General features: G+C 43.7%; 1 long non-coding RNA gene across 1 annotated transcript; it reads left to right on the forward strand.

The window, feature by feature from the left end:
* The first annotated feature begins 7,313 nt into the window (after window positions 1-7,313).
* LOC130036193 (uncharacterized) lies at window positions 7,314-12,996 on the forward strand. The gene is made up of 3 exons (XR_008794271.1): window positions 7,314-7,416; window positions 10,375-10,475; window positions 12,834-12,996. It is a non-coding gene; the product is annotated as an uncharacterized LOC130036193 (long non-coding RNA).
* The last annotated feature ends 827 nt before the right edge of the window (window positions 12,997-13,823 follow it).

Below are 13,823 nucleotides of genomic sequence, written 5' to 3' on the forward strand. Positions count from 1 at the left end.
TCATATAATATTAAAATACCAGTCCCTTCATCAGTGTATATTTCTCCAGTTTCCCTACGCCAGCCCCTCTATGGCAGGCACTTTTCTTCTCTCTCTCTCTCTCTCTCTCTCTCTCTCTCTCTCTCTCTCTCTCTCTCTCTTTCTCTCCATCTCAGTGTTTCTTATTCTCCTTTTGGGCATTATGGTTTGAAATACAGGTACTGAAAGTTTGTCATGTATATCCCTTTACCTACTTTCAACACTTAGTTCTTGTCCAGAGTGATAATTTCTATTATTGTCATACTGGTCTTTTCTCTACCCTAACAGCCCTTTGCCCCTCACACTCTTGCAGCAAGCTCCCAACCATTGACCAGTCCTCCTGGCCCCTGTTCTTTCTCTCCTTGGATATTAGTCTCACACTATTTTTTCATATCTCACAAATGAGTGCAGTAAGTCTACATCTGTCCCACTTCTTCTGATTTATTTCACTCAGTATGATATTCTCCATGTCAATTCATTTATGAGCAATCTTCATAACTTCATTTTCTTGGTGGCTGTGTAGTATTCCATTGTGTAGATGTACCACAGTTTCTTTATCCAGTCATCTGTTCTTGAACACTCGGGTTGTTTTCAGATTCTGATTATTGTGAACAGTGCTGCAACGGACATAGACGTGCAGGTGGCATTTCTGCTGTGTGTTTTTGGGTCTCCAGGGTATATTCCCAGAAATGGTATTGTTGGGTCAAATGAAAACTTAATTTCCAGCTTTTTGAGGAATATCCACATTGTTTTCCAAAATGACTGGACCAGTTGGCATTCTCACAAACAATAAATGAGAGTTCCTTTCTTCTTGCATTTGTGCCAGCACTGGTTGTTCTTGTTCTTTTGAATGTGTCCCAGTCTCTGTGATGTGAGATGTTATTTTGTTTTGATTGAATCACCCTGATGATTATTGATGTAGAGCACCTTTTCATGTGTGTTTGGTCACTTGAATTTCTTCTTTGAGAAAGTTTCTGTTCATTTCTTCTCCCCATTTTTTTGATGAGGTTGGATTTTTTTTTTGGTAAAGTTCCACCAGTGCCTTATAAATCTTAGATATCAGCCCCTTATCAGATGGGTATCGAGTAAATAATTTTTCCCATTTCGTGAGGTGTCATTGTGTTTTGGTCACTGCTTTTTTGAGGTACAGAAACTTCTTAGTTTAATGTAATCCTATTTGTTTATCTTTGCTTCCATTTACTTGAATACCATGATTTTATATCTCATCCATCTGTGAAAATGTTTTCTATCAAGTAATTTCTTCTAGTATTAAAATAAAGTCAAATATTATAAAATTATTCTTTTCCATTTCCCCTCCTCTCCTTCTCTCCTTGCCCTTTCTTTCCTCACTCTACCTTCCTGCCCTCCTCATTTTCTCAAAGGTCTTTCCCCTTTTCTAGTAGGTGAAAAGCTATATCACATTCTATATTTTATCCTCATGACTTGGGTCTCTAAACTTGATATTTACATGAAATGACATTTAGAGAATCTTCTTTATCAACAAACCCTGTTGTTATCAATCCAACCAAGTTGAATTGGAAGTTCACTGAGGGTCCTTTACTCCCAGGATAGGGTGCCCTTCCCAATCCTCCCCAGAGTCTGCTACCATTGATTCAGTAGTGGGGGTTGGGGTGTGTATGGCAAAGCGAGAGATCCAGATCGATGCTTTGAGTCAGTATCTCAGAGGAATATCATTTCTGCAATGTGATTTGTATTGGGAAGGGGCACCATGGTTTACATAGTGGTAATGGTAGGAGTTCCTGCATAAAACACTTCAGCACCTCAATTTCCACCAGAGTGTCTGCTTCCCTCTACCACTGTCCTAGAGTCCCCCCACCTCCACCGTTCTATTGTCCCCCATTCATCCTGTGGTGAGCTTCCTCCTGAAGACCAATTTTCAATTTTAATATTTCTATTATTCTCCACTGTGTTTCTTTATATCCCATCTATCAGAATGATCATTCTGTTTGTCCCTCTATTTCTGACTAACTTCACTCAGTATGATACTCTCCAGATAAAAATAAAATATATTTACTTAATTTATTTGGGCATGGTCTCCCATTCATTGCTCAGGCTGGTGACCTCACTGGTGATTCTAGGCCAACCTGACAAACAGTTCAGTGCAAGGACCTGAGGGTGCGAGGCTGCTTGTATCCTGCAGGCCACTCCAGCACTGCTCAGAGGACCTCCAGAGATGTACCCAGACATTCTTATGGATCTCCAGAGATATACCCTGAGTTGGTATGGGACCAAGAGGTGCTGGTTACCAAACTTGGTCAGGGGCACCACTGAACTAGTTTTGACCTTGAGAAAGCATTTTATAAACTTCGAAGCTTGGTAAACTGGTGAACTTCTTTTGAAATTGTAGTAATACCATTGTTGAAAAGGCAAATTACAGGAGCTTCCTCTGAGGAAACTCTCCACACACAGGCCCTGGCCTGGCATGTCCCTGACTATTGCCTCAGTGATGACCCTTCTCATCAGGTTTTGCATTCTTTCTTATTATAAAGAAAAGAACAGGGGACATAGAGATAATACAGAGGCTAAAGTGATTGCCTTGCAATTGATCAAGCCGAATTCAGTCCCAGGCACACATATGGTTCCCTGAGTTACTCTAGGAGTGATTCCTGAGTGCAGGAGTAAGCCCTGATCACTGCTGGGTGTGGCCCCCAAACTAAAAAATAATAATAATAATAAGGATAAGAAGGAGGAGAAGAAGAAAAAACTGAGACTTCTTGGGCTTTAGTAACCCCAGATTGCTTGTCACAAAACCAGTGAGTGGCTAAACCTGTTTATCCCAAATCCACTCTGGGCAGAAGCCAGGAGCAGGAAGGGTCGCCAGATCAGGAGCCTGAGAATCCCACACCGGTGGTTCCTTAAGGTAAAGTTTAGGGCCAGGTACGGGACCTCACATTCCTCACTTGTCAAATGTAGAACACCTAACCCCCAGTGTATGGTGAAGACTAAATGAGCTAATGAATGGGGCATACTTAGCCCTGACACTGGCATTTAATTTAAAAATGAACTCTGGGGAGAAGAATGAACTTCTAGGAAATACTGTGTGTGGCAAGGTCCTATGGGATTAGGATTTTATTTCCAAATGTGACCCCGACACTTGGGAAATGCGTTAGATTTTTTTCTTCCCTTAATGCTCCACCTTAAGGCAATTCAGAGAATGCTCTCTGAGCCTGTGTTGTGTGAGGATGAAACACAGCTGATGGAGGAAATGTCTCTGAATAAATGTCAATACTCAGAAAGCCAATGGTTGTCCTGGCAGCGGCTCTAGGAAGTTGCAAGAGCATGGGAAATCTCAGGGGCCACGCCATCTTTCTGTTCTCTTTTCCCTCAATGCAGCTAATTTACTTTACATCACCCAGGACAATGGAAAGAAGCAAAATAGGAAGAAGCAGCTCAGACTCTCATCTCTGAAACATGTGCCATAAGATTCTGCCTCTTCTATCACTTAATTTGTGCAAAACCCCTACATGGCGAGACTGGCAACTAACCCAGAGAGGAACATCCAGAAGCCCATGTCTGTACATTAGTTCCATGGGTGGGGCCTTGACCTGAGTTCTCCTTCCTCTTTTCTGAATGGTCAGCAGAGCCCCGGGGTAGGGATGAGCTTTTTTCACCTGACAGCAACACCCCACAAGAGAAGCTCATGCTGGGTCATGCTAACCTCAAGTCAGGAGCCAGGAGCAGGAATCCTGAGCCCTGACTCTCTTCCTCCTTGGACCTTGGAACCTTGAGCCTCAAGCCCAACCCAAAATCTCAGATTTGGCTAAACTTTCACCCACATATGCCTGGTTCACTCCTAATCCTAAATCGAGCAAACTTTCGTGTTTTCTCTCTGCCAGGCATTTGGCTGTGTTCTGACAGAAGTGGCCAACACTATGATAGGTATTATTAGACTCAGCTCCTAGGGCCCTCGGCGGTTGAGGACTTGTTCTTAGAGCCACAGGCTCTGTGTGAAGTCAGGATGGAACCCAGGCAGACTCCTGGCTTCTGAGCAGAGATTCTTGCTACAACATTAGCTGCTCCAACACAGAGGTCTCATTGGGGCATGGAGGCCTGATCCTGAGAGGCCTCCACTGGGCCTCCTGCTTCAATCCTGGACCAGGGATCCACAGAGCTGATATGGGGAACAGTGGGGTCCTCAGGATTCAGTGCTTCTGATAGGTCTCTGGTGGAGCAAAGACTCATTGAGAGCAGGTATCCCTGGGTGGGGACAGTCCCCTTGAAACCATTGCCCTGCTCTTCATCACTTGTTCTTCTCTTCTTGAAGCTGTTTCTTCTGAAAACTACACACTGTCACCAGAGCTATATGTAATTGCTCCAGGGAGTATGACACAATCCCCGAGCCCAGAGGTGAAGAGGGCTCACAGCCGCCCTTTCTGAAAGAACTACTGAGAGAGGGCACATGTGTATCCATGTCCAGTCAGTTCTCCCAACAGCTCTAAGGGCTGGGAATTAAAATGCCCACTTGGTAACAGAGTAGGGGAGGCTCCCAAAGGGAAAAGAACTGTCCCTGGGACACACAACCTGCAAGGAGTGGTGGCAGAGGCAAAGCACAAATTCATCCAGGCTCCTCACCTGTGTCAACTGTGCAATCACTACCTGAGGCTCACTCAGACACCCTCCAATGGCTTTAGTAAACACAAGAGTCACGTGCTATTCCCAATGGGAACCAAAGCCACAGTTTGGGATGAACGAGCCTCCCTTTGATCGAAGTGGGCATCCACGCATGGAGTTTAGATGCTGTGATAAGGAGACCCAGAAAAGCAGGTCGCTGCTAAGAAGAGAGCAGGGGTGCAGGACAAGACACTCTAAGGATGCAAGGACAGGATGTACAGAGAAAACCCCAGTTCAGACTGAGTCGCTATCATATATTGCTCTTTTAAGCTGCCAAGTAGAAAATTTTTTTAACAGTTCAAGGCTAATTGCAAGCATCTGACTTTTGTACTGAAATGATGCTTGCTTGCTTTAGCTAATGAGAAAGTTGATTGATGTAGCCAAGCAGAATGTGATAAGAAATGTTTAAAACCTTGCCTGGACTCAGGTTTGGGGCTATTCGTTGCTCTGAGACCCTTGCTCTCAGGCTTGGCAGTCCCTGCAGGTCAATAAAGGCTCTTTAATTCAGCAAACAAGCTTGTTCAACACTTCTTGGGATGTCTTAGAAAATCTTCTCCCCATAACATCGTGTCCACAAGAATGGGAGAAATGAACTTCTGCTCCCTCTCGGCTTTGTTACTGCAATCCAGTCTCCTTCCAATCTCCATGCCACAGGACAAGAGATAGACCAGAGCGGGGGCATTCCCTGCTGCAGGTTAAGACCCTCTGGGAGAGCTCAGCCTACTGGAGTGCTGGGTGGTTCGAGATGAAGGAAGACAAGACCAAGGGGAACTCCATTCCAAAAGAAGCACAGAGCTCACACAGGCCAAGGTCACTTTGCCCACCTAGGTGCCCAGCAGGAGAACTACTGAGACCACACTGGGCAACAAAGGTCACCTCTGGAGCATTTGCAGGTCAGTGACCCGCGGGAACTCCACCACCTCTCCCAGCCTTCAGTTGCCACATGTACTGGACCCAGCAGGAAGGGGAGATACAAAAGGCCAGACTGTATCCTATTGGCCTGCACCCAGACTCCAGGTGATCATTTCCATAGGAACATAATTCTCATGCCCAGGACCAATTTGGCACAGAGAAGACATTTGATGCTTTGTTGAAAATGTTGGCAAACATGGCAGCAGTGGAGACCTGCCATGGCAGTGGGATCCTGGCTGTCATGTCCACGATCTGCCTCCGGAGGCCATCTCAGCGCATCAACCGTTTTTCTTGATGCAGAGACACGGCAGTGAATCCCGGAAGACAGTAGCTCACCAGAAATCTTTCTGAACCCTGAACCGAACCAATTCCACGGGGGCACCTCAGATGGAGCCAGTGTCCCAGCTCTGCCCATTCCTGATGAGCCCCCGGTGGACACCAACTTTCAGGAAAAAAAAAACCCACAAAACCCAGGTACACAGATTCCAGGACTAAGATTCCAGGCCACATGGTGACAGCGGAGACAGGCTGTCCTTTCCCCTCTCCCCACCCACTTGGGATCCTGACTGTCATGCCCACAAACTGCCTCCAGGCGCCATCTCAGCGCATCAATGGCCTTGACCCAGAGACTTGCAAGTGAATCTTAAAATTGATTAGCTCCCTACACAGATGTCTCTGGACCCCAAGTTTTATAATTTTAGAATTCCAGAACCTCCCATGATATTCATAATTAACAATAGAAAATAAATTGTCTACCATCTGCCCCATCAGGCAGGCCTGAATGGTGGTGGGGAAATGGTGGAAAGGTGGAAAGGTGGTGGGATTTGTGTTGAAATATTGAATATAATCAATTAATGTGAACAACCTTATGAAAATAAAATTTTTTAAAATTAAAGAAAATGGTGGCAATTTACTACAATGAAGCCAATTGGATTGGCACCTTTTGACCTCTGTCCACCGGAGGTCAGTCGCAGAGACAAACAAACTTCTAAGGAGACAGACAAACACTGTCCAAACTTTGGGGTTGCGTGGCAGCCAGGAGTGAGCTCACAGGACACTTATACAGTACAATATTGCTCCCTTGCCCTGGTTTCTAACTTGTGAGCCATTGTTTATGCTGGTAGACTTTAACAACAGTAAGCACATCAAAATTCAGTGTATACGTTGAGAGCAGAGGCTGGGATATTTCCCACTGCCGGTCAGCAGCCACCCTTAAAGTAAAAAATCATGACAATTCCTATTCTATTTTTGCCTAAATTGCCCTCTCCATCTGAAAGACTCTGGATTGTTTTATTCCATCCTTTCGTGGGTTCACATTTACTGCCTGTCATCTATTCCTTTCTGGGCACAAGTTTACTACCCTACTTTATTTAAAAAGACCTAAACTACTTACCCAGGGAACTCTCCCAGCCTTCGGGTATTTATTAGGGGGACAATTTCCCACGGAAAATGAATTAATGAATGAAAGTCAGTGCCCACCCTGCCCCCATCCCCACTCACCCTCACTCTGGGACATGGATGTTGGTCAAAGGAGGGTGTCACATTGGCATTAAGACACTATTTGAGTAACAAGGTGGCATTACTGGGTCTGCCACGGCATGGTGGGTGGTTTTTCCGGAAATGCCAGTTTCTGGGCAGGATGTGGGTTCCCTTTGTCCACCCCTCGCTTACATAAGAGCTCAGTGGGGAGAAGGGCACAAATTTCAGTGGTCCTCTGCCTGGCTGCGATTTGACCAGAGGCTTCCAACAGCAACAACATGAAGTTGGGGGCTTTCCTTCTCCTCGTGGCGCTCATTGCCCTCAGCTTTGAGGTGCAGAAACTGCAGGCTTCTGTGAGACCCTTGCAATTGCTGGGTGAGTGGATGGGGGCAGAAGACAGCTTTGCTCTTTATTGCAGGAGGGAACCAGAAAGTGGGAATCGGGGAGCCATGTGTGGGGAGTAGAATGGGGGTTGGAGAGGCAAAAGGACAGAGGGAAAGATCTAGACAGAAACCCTGCAGATCCCACATGGCAGAATCCTCTGTCTCCAGTGCATCCCCCTCCTTGCCCAGGGTCTCCGCTGGTCACCCTCCCCCTGTTCTCTACATTCTTCCCTCTTGCCATCTCAGTGGCCACCTGGCAATGCCCCCTTCACCCCAACAGGCAACTTGGATCACTGAGAGAAGATATTAATCTTGTTAAGCACAAATCACTCCTGATGGTGCTCAGGAGACCATATGGGATGCTGGGAATCGAACCCAGGTCAGTCGTGTGCAAGGCAAATGCCCTACCCGCTGTGCTATCGCTTCAGTTCCTGAACCTACACTTGAACCTTCTCAGTACCCTAAGTCTTTTAGCAATGCTGCCTCTGCTTCATTCTTCACGTTTTCTTCTCTCCTGGATTAGCATCTCCTGGATTAGCACTGCTCTTTCTTGTTCTTCTCCCTGAAGAAAAGGGTTTAACTCTTATTCCTCTCTCTCCTTTTCTCTCCTTCCCCTCTATCAAATTGATTGCCAAGTACCATCTGTTTTCAGAAGCTGTGTCTTGCAGATGTCCCTTCCTCGCATCTTCCCTATATTGCTACATAGATTACCCTGGGCTGGGGTCAGCAACTCTCCCTGCCCCTTCCTGAAACTTGCTTGTTGGATTCTGCTCCTTTGGATGTTCTCTCACCAGAATAAACATTAAAAGTAAACAGCGATTGTGTCCCTCTCCTGACATATCAAACGGCATCCAAATTCCTGTGGTCTTCAGGAGCCACCCTCTGGGGCATGTTTCCTGCCTACTCTTCCTGTTCTACCATTCTCTTTATTTCCCCACTCCTCATTTTTATCCAGCCACACCTATGTTATTCTCCTCATTACTTGCATTTCAGGGTGAGGAGTGAGGCAAATGAGGTGTCAGAGACAGGGGCTTTAAGGAGAATCTCAGACTTGTACAATGACCTTCAGACCCACCTTGCAGCCCATTTCCCTGTGAAGTTTTGCTAATAGTTCTTCCCTCTTCTCATGACATTCCCCACCCACTGTAGGAAGTCTGCCTTCTACAGATACCCACCTCTATTTCAGATTTTCTTTATTTTTGAAAAGAAAAAATTGGGGAGTGTTTATCTGGTTATGCTCAGGGATACTCCTGGTTTTGTACTCAGGAGTCACTCTTCACAGTACTTGGAGGACTAAAGAGGATTCAGGGATCAAACCCGGGTCAGACATGTGCAAGGCCCTACCTGATGTACTACCACTCCGGTCTTGTTTTCTGATTTTCTGTTGAATCTAACGGTATCCATGTCTTCTTTGCTCTGAGCCCTTTGAAGTCTTTTGGCTCTTTCTCAAGACCTGTGCCACAGAATGCGATCACACTGCTTTCTTCTCAAGCTCTACAATCTCCTGGTCAGTGCAGGCCACCATAAGGGATTCTTCCACACTCCTGAACCTGCTAGTAGATGTGCCATTTCTGTGAGCCCCACTGGCACATCTTCAACGTGGAGCGAACAGGCTGGGCTCACTGCCCGGGAGATCTTAAGGCACCTTAATGGCACTGAGGAGATGTCACTCTCCTCTTTCCACTCTGTCTCCAGCAGAGGGGACAAGTAAGGACATTTAAGAGACTGCCAGCACTTTTCCTCTACACACACATCACCATTATCTTTAAAGCAGGCTTTGTATTTGAGTCTTTTGATTATAGAACTGAGATGATCGAGCTGTTAAGGGCACAGGAGGGGAGGAGAGGAGGTAGACTAGAGCAGACATAAAGATAGAGGTGGAGGAGGGTCTTGGGCACCTGGGTAGTGATGAAGATGTAATAACTTTGTGCATCAAACCCATAATTGTTAACACTGCTGTCATTGTGTTACCAAAACCAGTTTCTCAACCTTTTTCCCACTCTGGCTCCCTTCTCACCTTGTTTCCTTCCTATGTCCCTCCCCCTCCTCTCCCCCACCCCTGTCTCCCGCCATGGCCCTCTACTTATGCAATTTTCATCTGTGGCTCCTCTTGAAATATTCTGGGTGGCAGGGGTTGGGGTGGGGCTGCTGAGAGCCAACTAGCAGCCACTGATACACACTGACTTAATCTACAAAAAAATAATTTTTATTTTTGGGGCCACACCTGGTGGTGCTCAGGGCTTAGTCCTGGCTCTGTATTTAGGGATTATTTCTGGTGGACTTGGAGAACCATATGGAGTAATGGGAATTAAACCCAGGCCAGTCATGTGCAACGCAAGTTCCTTACCTGCTGTACTATCTCTCTGGACCCCTCCCCAAAAAAAACTTTAAGAAAGGTGTGACAGTACAGCAAAGTAGGGCACTTGCCTTGTATGCGACCAACCTAGGTTTGATCTCCAGCATCCCAAATGGTCCCATGAACATTGCCAGTAGAGCAGAGCCAAGGATAAATCCTGAATATCACTGGGTGTGACCCCAAAACAGTAACAACAAAATTTTAAAATCTTTCCTCCAACTTCTTAAACATATGAAATGTGTAAAATTTAAAAAAAATAATAAAACAGGGCTTGCTATCTTAAGATGAGTGAATATTATTTTGTAACTAATCAAATATAAATCCAAGTATGTGCTAAACTGAAAGATCTTGAGAGATAGTACAGGTGGTAAGGCACTTGCCTTGAATACGACTGACCTGAGTTTAGTCCCCAAACCTGGCCAGGAGTAATCCCAGAGAACAGAGTCAGGAGTAAGCCCTAAGTACTGCCAGGTCTGGTTCAAGCTCTCTCTCCCACAATGAGAACATAGAACTGGTCCCTTAATCAAGGGCTCTCCTCCCTAGTGGCTGCTGGCTTAGCTGTGCAAGTGGTTTTCAGCCGGGCTGTTCTGACAGGTGCCTGTGTGGAGCTCTGCAGAGGTGACTGGGACTGTGATTCCGGTGAGCACTGTGTCAGCAATGGGTGTGGCCACATCTGTTCTACATCCTGAGGGTAGGTAAAGACATGAGACCCCCTCCCTGCCCCTTCAGGTCCTTGTCCTTGGTGGGACATTTCAGAAATAGGAGGGACAGAAACCTGTATCTTTGCGGCCCCTCCCTCTTTACCCACCCTTACTAGAAAAAGCATCTCTCTCAGGATAGTGATTTCCAAACCTTCAAAATAACTTAATTACCCAGTATATCCTGGAGAGAAATAATACTCCTTCTTGGGCAAAAAGCAGATAAAAATCACCTATTATCCCTATCCCATGATGACATCTTCTTGATTGATAGTTTTTGGCTAATTTTAAACCATGCATACATACGTCATATGTATAGAGAAATTACTTAATTTTGTGCCTAATTTGATTTATTAGTTCACTTAAAAATAGTCAGTGAATAATTTTTGATATTAGTTCTTATGTGAAGAGATTCCCCACCCTGCTGGAAGGCCCAGCAATTTTAACATCCTCTGGCATATAGCTAATCTTGAAAAGATGTCAAGCCACTGAATTATCCTAGGTAGATTGTTCTCTAGCTGATAACTCTGTAGATGGGGGTGGGAAAATTCCCCTTTCTGCCAGAAGGTCCCGCAGCCCCCAACCCACAACAGACATCCTCCAATGTATAAACCACCAATCTCCAAATCTCACAGTTCTGACAGTCCAGTAGGAGCAAATTGGATGGGAAAGATGCATAGAAAACCACCAAGCTCAATGGATAGAAGTAATCACACAGAAGGGTTAACTAGCACCAACCAGCCCAGTAAATTCTCAGACTATGACTTTAGTAACACCATAGTGAGATATAACAATCATCACAAATTGAATTTTATTTATCTATTTTCTGATAATTCCATTTGCAATTTTGTTGCACAAACAATATGAAGTAAATTTGTTTGTGCCTGCAAACTGGGGACATTGGTAGAAGGAAGGTCACACAGGTGGTGAAATTGATGTTGTTACATTGAATGACTGAAATAACTGTATTATGAACAACTTGCATATCATGGAAGTTTAAATAAAATGTTAAAAACTTTTAATTATTTTTTATGCATATGTACAATTATCTTTAGTAGCCTAATGGAAGTTCATCTTAATGTAAATAATCATAGCAACATTTATTAATTACACATTTAATATTTTTCTTATTTTTTTGTTACTATGGATAGACAAATACTAAATTGGTATACTCGCACATTTTAATTTTTATTACAACACCGTGATTTACAGTGTTGTTCATAATGCAGTTGTTTCAGGAATTCAAAGTTGTAACACCAATCCCACCACCAGTGTAATCTGCCCTCCAGCAATGTCTCCAGTTTCCCATCCACCCCATAAGCCTACCTCCTTAGCAGGCACAAACAAATTTACTTCATATTGCTTGTTACAATAAAAAGGCAAGTGGAATTGTAAAAAAAAAAAAGATTAAAAAATCAACTCGTAATAATTGTTATATCTCACAATGGTATTACTAATGTAATTTTCTGAGAATTTACTGAGCTGGTTGGTGCTGTTTGAGCCATCTGTGTTATTGTTTTCGTTCATTGAGTTTAGTGGGCTTCTGTGCAACTTTCCCAACACATTTACTGTGCTCCTACTGGGCAGTTAGTACTATGAAATTTGGAGTTGTCCTAACCTCCAGGAGTTATCAAGCTGAAACAATTTGGTGGTTTGGATAAGGTTTAGTTGTGAAGCTAGGCAACTTCTATACTGGAGAGTATCAGATGTGGATGTGGGCTTCTGGGAATCCAAGACAGAAAGAGGAATCTTCCCACCCACATTCTGAGAAGGCCTCCGAGTTCTGTGTCCATACAGGCCTACCTGGGACGGTGATTCAGAAGCATCGTGTTCTTTTCAAGATTAATTCTGTATATTGCTCTTATGAATTTCCTTGGAACAAATCATTAGTAGAATCTATGATCAAAACACATGCTCCATTTAAAACTTTGATGTACATTTGTATATTTGACTTATGAAAACACAACCTTCTCTGTAAAAACATATTTCAGGGACCTCACATGATAGTTTATTTTAGTTGCCATAAGCTTAAAAAAAAACCACAAAAGCATGATTAAAAGCTACCATCATTCAATTTTTAGAAAAATGAAGTTGTAATAAACACAAAAAAATTAACAACAAACACTTTTAAAAAGAACCTACTTATTATGGAACATATCATTCATCCAATCAATCCACAATCCTTGGGGTGCTGATGGTTGTGCTGGCTCATTGTTAGTACTTATTAACACCTCACCTGCCCCGTCAAAAAAAAAAAAACCCAAAAAAGGAACTGCCCCAGTCATTTCCTACGCTTCCAGGTCCCTTATATAGCAGGCTTCAAAAAGACTTATATTGTTGTTGTTCATTTCTTAGATGAAGACTTTTCTTCAAGACCAATCCCTCCCTCAAAACTAAGGCTGCCTTCTTGGAGTTCCGATATACAGAGATGTGAATATTTGAGAAACTTGCCCAGACAGACAGATGAAAATGGCAGAGGACTCTGGCTGGAAATTGCAAATGATGGGAAGGGAAAAAGTTGTTTTTAAAATAAATCATTTTCACTAAAAATACCTTTGTGATTTTCTCATTATCATGACTGGTTTAGACTCAAGGACACCAAGATTTAGAGAAATTAAGTAATTTTCTCATAGTATTTAGTAGATAAGTGTCAGGGTGTAAAGTATAATTCCATGTCAAATTCTATAGCCTATGTGCTAAATAGTGTGGTGGTGGTTTGGAGCTTGGACTGACTTTCAAACCCAGGCCCATGGTGCAAATCAACTCTGTGGCTTCCAGCAGTGTCCTAACCATCCTGTGCTCCAGGTTCCTCATTTGTCACAGTTTATGCTTCAGAGAGCTACAGGATAAAAGAGGTCCATTTCAGGCACTCAGAATAGCACTTGGCACATAGGAAACTTTCACCAAATGTAGACAATACTTATTATTATTAACAAATATTTGGGCTGATGGTCCTTAGTCCTAATTTCCTAAGATTCTAAAATAAGATTGAAAGCTAATCTTCTGGGCTGGGGAGATGCTGGAACAAACACATTCCTTCAGTCTCGGGCATTTGCATGTTTCCCAGAACATGGACCAAAACCCTAAACAAACAAACCAAGAAAGAAAAAAGAAAAAGAAAGAAAAGGAAGGACATAAATCCTCCTTCCTAGGCTTTCCTAGTTAATCTCAATACTGAAAACCAGCTCCTATCTGTTTTTCCCCAGTGCAAAATGTGGGAGGCAAAAACAGACTTTCTTGTCTCTTTTCTTCACAAGTGTAGGTTTAAGATTCAGTGAGTTTACTTAACTGTTTGTGTAGTCCTTATAAACCACTTAAACTTTAAAAAAGTCTCTTGTTTAGAGC

Source organism: Sorex fumeus, unplaced genomic scaffold (genome assembly GCF_029834395.1).
Source record: "Sorex fumeus unplaced genomic scaffold, SorFum_2.1 ptg000063l, whole genome shotgun sequence".
NCBI classification, from domain to species: domain Eukaryota; kingdom Metazoa; phylum Chordata; class Mammalia; order Eulipotyphla; family Soricidae; genus Sorex; species Sorex fumeus.